This window comes from Neofelis nebulosa, chromosome X, assembly GCF_028018385.1.
Source record: "Neofelis nebulosa isolate mNeoNeb1 chromosome X, mNeoNeb1.pri, whole genome shotgun sequence".
Taxonomy (NCBI): Eukaryota; Metazoa; Chordata; class Mammalia; order Carnivora; family Felidae; genus Neofelis; species Neofelis nebulosa.
The window spans coordinates 117,830,939-117,840,846 of NC_080800.1; the positions used below are offsets into that span (position 1 = coordinate 117,830,939).

At 41.1% G+C, this 9,908-nt stretch overlaps 1 non-coding gene across 1 annotated transcript; it reads right to left on the bottom strand.

Annotated features, from left to right (window-relative positions):
- Positions 1-9,450: 9,450 nt before the first annotated feature.
- Positions 9,451-9,534, bottom strand: TRNAR-UCG (transfer RNA arginine (anticodon UCG)). The gene has a single exon. It is a non-coding gene; the product is annotated as a tRNA-Arg (tRNA).
- Between the last annotated feature and the right edge of the window lie 374 nt (positions 9,535-9,908).

Here is a 9,908-nt window from a genome sequence, read left to right on the forward strand (position 1 = left end):
ACTGAAGCAAGTGGGTACAGAATCCATTTGAACTTCTTGGCCATCACACGTTTGTTAAGCATCTACTATGTGTAAGACACAAGACCAGTAACACACAATGATGTTGACCTGTTAAGTGTTCTTTGAAACATGGCTAAAATGCAATCTATTATGTTAATTATTATCTATGCTGTTGTAAATATTAGTGATTTACTATGTGCTTTAGTGCATATTTAAGTATGTTCCTGCTTTTTTTTTTAAGTGTATTTATTGTGAGAGACAGTGCGGGTGGGGGGATGAGGGGAGGGAGAGAGGGAGAGAGGGAGAGAGAGAGAGAGAGAGAAATGAGAATGCCAAGCAGGCTCCATGCTGTCAGCGCCGAGCTGGATGTGGGGCTCAATCTCACGAACCGTGAGATCATGACCTGAGCTGAGATCAAGAGTCAGGCACTTAACTGACCGAGCCACCCAGGTGCCCCTCGTGCATATTTCTTAAAAAAAAAAAAAAAAAAAAAAAAAAATTCAAGCAGTGAGAAGTAAGAGGCTTCTGAATTCAGTGCTCTGTTTCTAAACTGATAATACAGAATGTTACTTGGAAAAAGTCTGGACTATGTGGTGCACACAAGCAGTGCTTCCCGAAGGAGTTCTTGGCTTTTACATTGCACCGTGTTTCTCAAAGTTTGTTTTTGTGAAGAAAACATTTTATAACGTAAAAAAAAAAAAAAAAAAAAGACCTTTAGTGTCAAATATACTGATGCAAAATGAACTTTGTTTTCTGTGAAAATGACATTTTGTGTCTTTCTTTACTTCCTGAGTAATCTGCTTAGAGAGCAAAGATACTCAGTTTTATCAGCATAATTTCCTGTGCTTTATATTGACTTTGTCATGCCCTTGATGATTTCAGAGAACCAAGGCTCATTTTCAAGAGTTAAGGGGTTTTTTTTTAAATAATTCTGTTATTTCCTATGTTTACTTTGTAAATCTCTTCTTCTCACTTTGTTCTAGAAGGTAGCCAAGTATTGTTCCTCGCTGACTCATGATTCTGTTTAACATTGTCAGATTAAATAAATGCTTATCATTCTCTAAAATTAAATTTGTAACATTGGTAAAATATTACTCATATGGATCTCAAAAATTATATATACAATTTCTAAAAATTTCCTTTTTTTCTTTCCTCCAGTGTCGCCTTTGCCATCCACAAAGCTCTAACATTGCGTCCTCAATTTTTCAGTATTTTCTTAAGATAGATTTCAGATACAAAATTTCTGTCCAAGTGGTATGAGCATTTTTACCCTAAATTTTATTTCAGACACATAAATTCCAAAACCCTCATACGCTTATTACGACAACTACAATAATAGAGAAGTACATAACGTAAAATTATATATATGGTAACATCTGATTTGGCAAGGGCGTGGAGGAATGGTATCCTCACGTACAGGTGATGGGACTGTAAATCGGGATATCCACTCCAGAGAGCGATTTAGCAATCGATACCGTGAAGAGCCAAAAACGTCCACACTTGCACGACCCAGGAATTCCTTGCCGCAGAATCTCTCCCACACAGCGCAAAGAAACACAAGCGTTATTCATTTTAGAATTGTTTATCATCATTAAAACCTGGAAATGGACTGAATGGAACTAGATCAGTAACTTGCTGCACATCATACAATAGAATACTATACAGCTGTGAAATTAAATGAACTAGGATGCAATGCAGCACAGATGAAACTCACACACATATTAACGAGTTTGAAAAGGTAAGTTGAAGAAGGATTTATAAAGCTTGCCACTTATATGAAACTTTTAAAAAGAAAAACTGTACTATATCTTTTCTGTAGCTGTTTATATAGAAACTAAAGAGTGGAAGAATACCTTTCAAACTCCTACTGGTGTTTATCTGTATGGGGAGTTGGGAGAGAAGGGAAATCAGGATGGGGATAGAAGTTAAACAGGATAGTAGACGTATCTATAATAGTTTAATGGAAAGGAATGTGGTCATTATATTCCTTGAGCAACTCCCAGCTCTAAGAGAGGGAAGGGGGAGGGGAGGGGAGGGGAGGGGAGGGGAGGGGAGGGGAGGGGAGGGAAGGGAAGGGAAGAAAAGGTTCCACAATATTCCCAAAGCATTATTCTGAATTGTGGATGTATCATTGGTTATCTTCTCATACATAATGTCATGTTTTAGTCTTTTAGAGAAGAAGGAAAGGGGGAGGCATCAATGATTAATAAAACTATTCTTCTCTCTAGTGGCTCTCAGTCCTTTTAATCACTCACACATATGCACACTCACACAGGAAGTTCTTCCTGGAGGTGTAGCAATATTTCAAACACTGTAGCTGATAAATGATCACTTGCTAGAACTACAACAGTCCATGTGATCAACCTGGCTAGTATCTGGAAATATTCCGGGTGGGTCTCCAGGAGGGGCACAGGCAACTGCCTACTGAATAATTCGCACAGTTGCCAGCCAAGGAAAAACATGCGTCTTAACCAATACGTTGTGAAAACAGAATATATATCTGAACGCAGAAGTCCATCATAGTGGTGACATTTGGACAGGAAGCCCCTTTCCAGCTGTGAATATGAATAAGAATTAAACTATCACCTAAAAATCAGGGGGGATGCCGCCATAGGTTAATTGCATTTTAATCCAAATGCCCTTAACATTTTAACTTATCATTAATCACTGACGATGTGGTCGTGTCATCTCAAAATGCACCGACAGACGTTATAGAATATCTCGTGCTCTTTGTGCAAATGCAAGTTTTGAGCATTTCCAGGCCTTTAAAGAAAGAAAAAAAAAAGCCAAAACTGTGTGTGACAAAACAAAAGCTGAACGGTTAATGAGAATGGAACAAAAGAACTATCGGGAAATGAACCCATCCGGCTCCTTTGTAAGGAAAGGCTTCTGCCTTGATCAGGATTACTATAACATGGAGACAGTCTTGCTCAGATGGTTTCCCTGATGTGAAGCAGTATTGCTTACGGAACACGGGTCCGTTTCCACAGAGAAAATTATTTAAGCCACATCGTAGATTATCTAGCATACAATCAAGGATAGCTACTTGCGTGTGAGGCCTATAGTCAGCTAAAAATGATCTAAGTATTATTACACTTGAATACGTTATCACTTGTTTTATGTGTGCACCATCAATGTGTATTTAATAATTCTTTTCAACCATGGGTTTTCTCAGCTCAATGAGATTTTCAAAGTTCCCACGTCAATGTTATTTACTCTAGGACATTTCATCCCTTTCCAAAGGCCGTTCGGACTTTTGTGGTCGCTGTGGAAAAGTAAATGAGTGATTTGAAAAACGTAGTAGCTCTTGATCTTTTCTGATTAAATGACTTATTCCTTTAAATGACTGACCTTTAAAAGGTCTGCCACCATGATGGCATTCTCAATAATACTCGCTTGACCCCATTCCAGTTGTTTTAACACTGTTAAACACTTAGAATTTTATAAGCACAACATCTGCGGATTTTACAATTTAATATTGTAAATTGAGGTCAGCAGGAGAGATAGGGCTACCTGAATTGTGGCACACTTTCGCACACACTCTTATCTTGAATATCCAGATGATGTTCCTGAATGTCAGTTGTAACAGGAAGATGTGTCTCTGAAAAATTCTAACGAAAATCTGATGTTGCATCAGTATTGTGAAGGTTACATTTTTATAGAGTAGCATCAATCACCTCAAGATCAGTAAACTGAGATTAAAACATGGATTCTTCAAATGTAAATGAGGTAGAGCCCAAATCTTAGTAGAACACAAAGGTCAATTTTGTTTTATCAAGAAAGCATTACTATTATCACATCTTTCAAACTATTTTATACTCCTTTAATGCCATCTTCTTTGGGGAAAATATGTGTTTAAAATATAGAGGTAGGGGCATCTGGGTGGCTCAGTCGGTTCAATGTGAGACTCTTGATTTCACTCAGGTCATGATCCCAGGGTCATGGGATCAAGCCCCACATAGGGCTCTGCACAGAGCATGGGGCCTGCTTAAGATTCTCTCTCTCTCTCTCTCTCTCTCTCTTTCTCTCTCTCTCTCTCTCTTTCTCTCTCTCTCTCTCTCTCTCTCCCTCTCTCCCCCCGCGCCCCTCTCCCCTGATCATCATGCTCTCTCTAAAATAAAATTTTAAAAACTAAAAAAATAAAATAAATAAAATAAGATATACAGCTAGTTGGCCTTCTATTTCTTTCATATAGATAATTTATATGTCAAAAGTAAAGTTAGAAGTTCATTCTGTAATGGGGTTTATTAGAAAAAAGGTTTAAAAATTTTAAAACCTAGGTTTGTTTTCTAGTTAATATCTTTGCATCCCCAAATTCAACATTATTCTTCTTGGTTTGAAAAATGATTACTTACTGAAAGGAACTTTAGAGAACACTGGGTAAACAGATCACAGATTTGGTATTACGATTTGACAAAAAAATGCCAAAATTTATTTTCATTTAACGACTGAATCACATAGCTTGATCAAATGCATCAACGCCACAAATCGACAACCAAAACCACCAAGTTAGACTTTAGGTAATGTTATTAAAACACAAATTCAAGACACTTCCAGGGACAAACAGTGTATCTTGGAATGCAAGTACTTCCTGTCAAAACTTGAAATACATTTAAGTATCCTAACTCAGATAAATGAAAAGATGTGTGTGGAATAAAAGGAGAGTGGGAGGACCTGAGAGGGCTTTTAGAGGCCGTAAGCACTGCCGAGATTATGATGCCCACTGCTCCCGTTTGTAATGAAAATAAAAGGGCCACTGGACAACAAAGTGATTACTAAGGAAATACACAACAAGATCCTGAGGTGTTTGCCGGTAACCAGTCTGATGCTGTGTTTTCTTTGGAAATATAGACTGGCTTTTTTCTAAGATCATTTTTGTTATCTCTGCTTTACTACTGGGCTCTAGCCTCGGTCCGCCCAATAAATAAGCCTTCATACACTGACAAAAGACTAAAGACAGGCAATATTTTCTCTCTTCTCTCCCCAAGATGCTGAAACCCTGAAATTCCAAGACCTCTGATCTTAATATCAATGCAAAGAAAAATCCCAGACAGACTGCCAAATAGGCGACTTTAGAGCCCTAATGAAGTAGAGGTTAGTAGCAGCTAGTTAATAATACCAGATTGTACAGGGGTGCCTGGCGGGCTCAGTCGGTGGAGGATGTGAGTTTGAGCCCCACGTTGGGTGTAGAGATTGCCTAAAAACAAAATCTTTTAAAAAGTGAAATAAAATAGGGGCACCTGGGTGGCTCCGTCAGTTCAGCATCTGACTCTTTCTTGATCTCGGCTCAGGTCACGATTTCACAGTTTGTGGATTTGAGGCCCGCGTCAGGCTCTGCACTGACGGCACAGAGCCTGCTGGGGATTCCGTCTCTCCCTCTCTCTGCCCCTCCCCTGCTCTCTCTCTTCTCTCAAAAATAAGTAAATAAATTGAAAAAGAAAAGAAAAGAATACCAGGTCACGTTAACAATTTTGGACTACCAACCAGGGGCACCTGGGTGGCTCGATCAGCTGAGTGTCCCAACTTCAGCTCAGATCACGATCTCCCGATGCGTGAGTTCGAGTCCCACATCGGGCTCGTTTCTGTCAGCCTGTCAGTGCAGAGCCCACTTAGGATTCTCCGCCCCCCTCTCTCTGCCCCCTTCCCCACTTGCACTCGCCCCAAAACAAGTATTACCAAAAAAAAATACAATCTTAGATTACCAGGCTGGTTAATATAGTAGAAAGGCGTATGTGTGTGCACATATTTTTTCCTTGGTGTGAACAAGTGATTTGTGAGGATCTTTTCGTATACATTTCGACAAAAGGGAAAAACAAACAAAAGGACGATAAAGTGAAGTGCATTTTTAACTGCTTGAATGGGCTAATCGACAGTCATTTGCCCATTCATTCATTCGAAGACGTTATTTAGTGACTAGTATTATATACAGCCAGCACCGACATTCACGGGTGAATAAAACATAATCTCTTACTTTCATGTGAGGAGGAGGAGCGGGGAGGGGCAGCGGCAGTCGTGTGGTAACAGTGAGGGGTACGAACTCTAGTTGGTAAACTGGATTCGCTTGCTGGGTCAACCATTCCATATATCCATATGACTTCTGACTTGTTCTTTAATTTCTTTACACATTGGTTCTTTGTGTACGATGAAAAGTATTAATATTGGGTCATACCGTCACGTGTCGATTAAGTGACGTTACGTATGCGGCACACGTGTGTGCTACCTGCCCGTCACAATCCAATAAACTCGTTTTCAAGTTATCACCTGTATCGAAATATAGTCCCATTCTGGGCTGCTGGGGATTAGGACTTTGATACGTGAATTTGAGAGGGACACCATCCGTGCCGTAATGGTGAGTGGCGTCAAGTCAACAAACGAAAACCTTTCTAACAACTGGAGATGAGAAAAGCTGGCATGGGCTGTCTTAATATGTGGTGGGCTTCCCGTTACTTGAAATAAGCCAGCAAGACCAAGAGCTAGAACTGATGTTGAAAGGGACCCCTTCGAAATTGGGAGAAAGGTTGGGTTCAGTTATATTCCTGCTTTTGCTTCTATCTCGGTAAGTAAGCAGCAATGTGAAATTACCCACGTGCATTTTGCTCTGTTCAGTCATTTCCTTGTACAACCGAACAGCGGGCAGCCAATACAGCGAAGAAAGCTGGGTAAGTTGCTCAGTATTTGGATATGAGTGATCGGACTCATAGTGCTCTATTTCTGCAGCGATTTATCATTTACGCAAACTCTTTATGCATGTTGTTTTACAATTTCATAATAACGACTATGATGGTAGAGGGATTATTAGCATCTTCTTATTTACAGACCTCGGGATTGACCGGGAAAACTGCCCCAGACCGACTTTTCTTCCTACTATTCATTCAACCCTGGGTCTGTGACAAAACACAGCAATATATCCTGAGCCACAGGACAAAAGTAATACATCTTTCCCAAGTGTCCATTTTTCTTGATGGTGGTGAGTTAAATCATGATTTTCAGATCAAAATAAACATGGGTATATTTTTAAGTGAAAGGCAATCTCTTCTTAAATTTCTAAAATAAAAACGATTTACGGAAGGTTTTTGCTCATGGCAGACTGATGTGGAAAAGTCCCAGGATAGCCCTCGTGTATGGGACCCAAGTCTTTTCTACGCCTTCAGGAAGCCGCGATGAGGAAGTTTAAGACAGTCTGCCATTTGATGCCGTCGGCTTGCTGTAGAGGGACACTGGTCCTACCTGAAGAAGTGATTTTTGTATGCAACTGATCGTCCATCTAATAGAAGCTGCTTATAAAATACGGTTTACTGCACGCGGTCGCTTCATTCCCAGCTCATTAATCCATCAGAGAGAGGCTCCAGTAATAATTACTTTCACTCCTGTCCAATCAACCTGGGCCAGATTTATGCCCGTGACCCTGAGAGAAGACTCTAATCTCAAACGTCTGCATATGTCTATTATAATATCTTCCGGCATGTTTAGAATAGCGATAGCAGTTAATGAAGGATATTCTTTTATTTTTAACCTAGCACCAGAAAACACAAATTGAGTCGTGGTGCCAAAAGGGGTTAGGGTTTAATTATATTGAAAAATCTTTTAATTCTCGCAATGAGCCAATTTCACCTTTCTGAAGCGAATATTATTTATTTCTTACATTCTGAGATCCTGCTTCTAAAACATGGCACTTTGACGGGCGCCCGGGTGGCTCAGTCAGCGGAGCACCCGACTTCGGCTCAGGTCATGATCTAACGGTTCGTGAGTTCAAGCCCGGCTTTGGGCTCGCTGCTGACAGTGGGGAGCCTGCTTGGGATTTTCTCTCTCTTTCTGTCTGCCCCTCACTCACTCGCACTTTGTCTCTCTCAAATAAATAAATAAATAAATAAATAAAATGATTAATTAATTAATTAATTAAAAATAAAAACTAAAACATGGCGACTTGAAGTGGCCGATCAGATGTGACTATTTTGATGCGGCTGAGTGAAAACAGCTATGGTAAGTTGTGGAAACTTTTTTCTCATCAAGTAACATCAGCAATATACACCGTTGGCTCTCCTCTCATCTCTGAGTTTTACCTACACCAGCGATCTGTGACATCTGGTGAGGGTCATCGATGAGGGAAGATGTAGACAATGAGTGCACATTACTTGCGTGTAAAAGGCGTATTTTGACGTGGCTCTTTCGACTCAGCTGCACTGAACCTCTCCCCCTATCTCATCAGCTACATCCATTTAATCACTTCACTGACCTCTTCCAGAATCTGGATTCAGCCAGGCCAGGCATAGGCCTTTCAGCAGCCTCCCTTCCGAGTCTGGACTGGGTGAAGACTTTGTTGAGGGTAAGTTGAGGGGATGGGTGAGTTATTCTCCTCCGGGATTCCCTACATGCTAACGAACTGGCGGATCTTCCAGACCAGTGGGCATCAACCTTCAATGTCATCAGAATGACCTGGAAGTCTTGGTAACACAAGAGATTCTTGGGTCCTGCTCCAAGAGGTCTTGCGGGACAGTGACAAAGATTAGTTTGCATTTCCAACAAGCTCCTGAGGGATCGTGACGCGGCATGTTCAGAGCCACACCTGGAAGGCAACCAGCCTACAACTAGGCCCGGTCTTCGACCTCGGTGTGGGTACGCACTAAGAACTTCTTAGAAAGAGGCAAGATCTCACTTTTGAGGGTATATAAGCATACTACAATGCAAACTGTACTTAACTTCTCCCCTCTAGTTCGTCAAAAGCCTGTCAGTACCTCTCAGCCCATTTTTAATTAGTGTTCTCGGTCCTACAAAATGCCAGCCCGGAATCTCTGCACGAGATGACCTTTACCTTCTGTCTTGCCTGGCAAGCAAGTCAGCACTCTGCGGAATTGCCTGGTGGGTTTTTTTCTTCGAAATCCCCACGCATTTCCTCTTCCCTGGGTCCGACACCAGCCTAGTGAACATCCCGTTCCGAAAATGCTCCTTTGTCACAAGTCGCTCTGGCATTAAGACATTTGTACTCTGTTTTATACTCTCGTTCCCACAGGATCCTGCTTCTGCTTACCTTTTTACTGACAGTCCTGGTTTCTGTGTGCACAGTATTCCCAAGGCCAGACTCTCTTCTCTATTACCCCTCTTCATTTTAGCCACATTGGAGAAGCAATTCTGCGCAATGGTTAAGGGCCGCACTTACACTGTTTAAAGCACCTACGTTAAATCCTATCCCTACCGCTTACTAACTGCAGTAGCTTAGACATGTTATTAGATCTCTGACTCAGTGTGTCATATGCAAAATGGGGATAATAATGCCTGACCTCATATGGTTGTTATGAGGTTCGAGGATTAAGTTACTTATTCTTTCTAATTTTTTTAACGTTATTTATTTATTTATTTATTTTTGAGACAGGGAGAGACAGCATGAACAGGGGAGGGGCAGAGAGAGGGAGACACAGAATCCGAAACAGGCTCCAGGCTGAGCTGTCAGCACAGAGCCCGACGCGGGGCTCGAACCCACGCACGCGAAACCATGACCTGAGCCGAAGTCAGACACTCAACCGACTGAGCCACCCAGGCGCCCCCAGAGAAGGCAGTTTTATCCTCGATATTGCTTTGAAATTCATTTGTTGATTTTTTTCTGTTAAAATTAGTATTTTTCTCTCTTCGAGTCTTCAATGGATGGCAGGCTTGTTTCTGCCACTGAGCTCTCCGCCTTTTCGAGGTTGCTCTCAACCTTCCACCCTCAAATCTAAAGACTTCTTCTCTGTCCCCATTTTCCTCCATTGCATCTTTAAACGCTGTGGAGCAATCCATCTTGGCACACTCTGTCATGATTCAGATTTATCTTTATAAAATTTACAATATTTCCTCTGCTTAAGTCATTGCTTTCTTCCCCTTTACCAAATTAGCCTGCATGAAACACGCCTGAAAAGCACAACGAAGCCTAATGA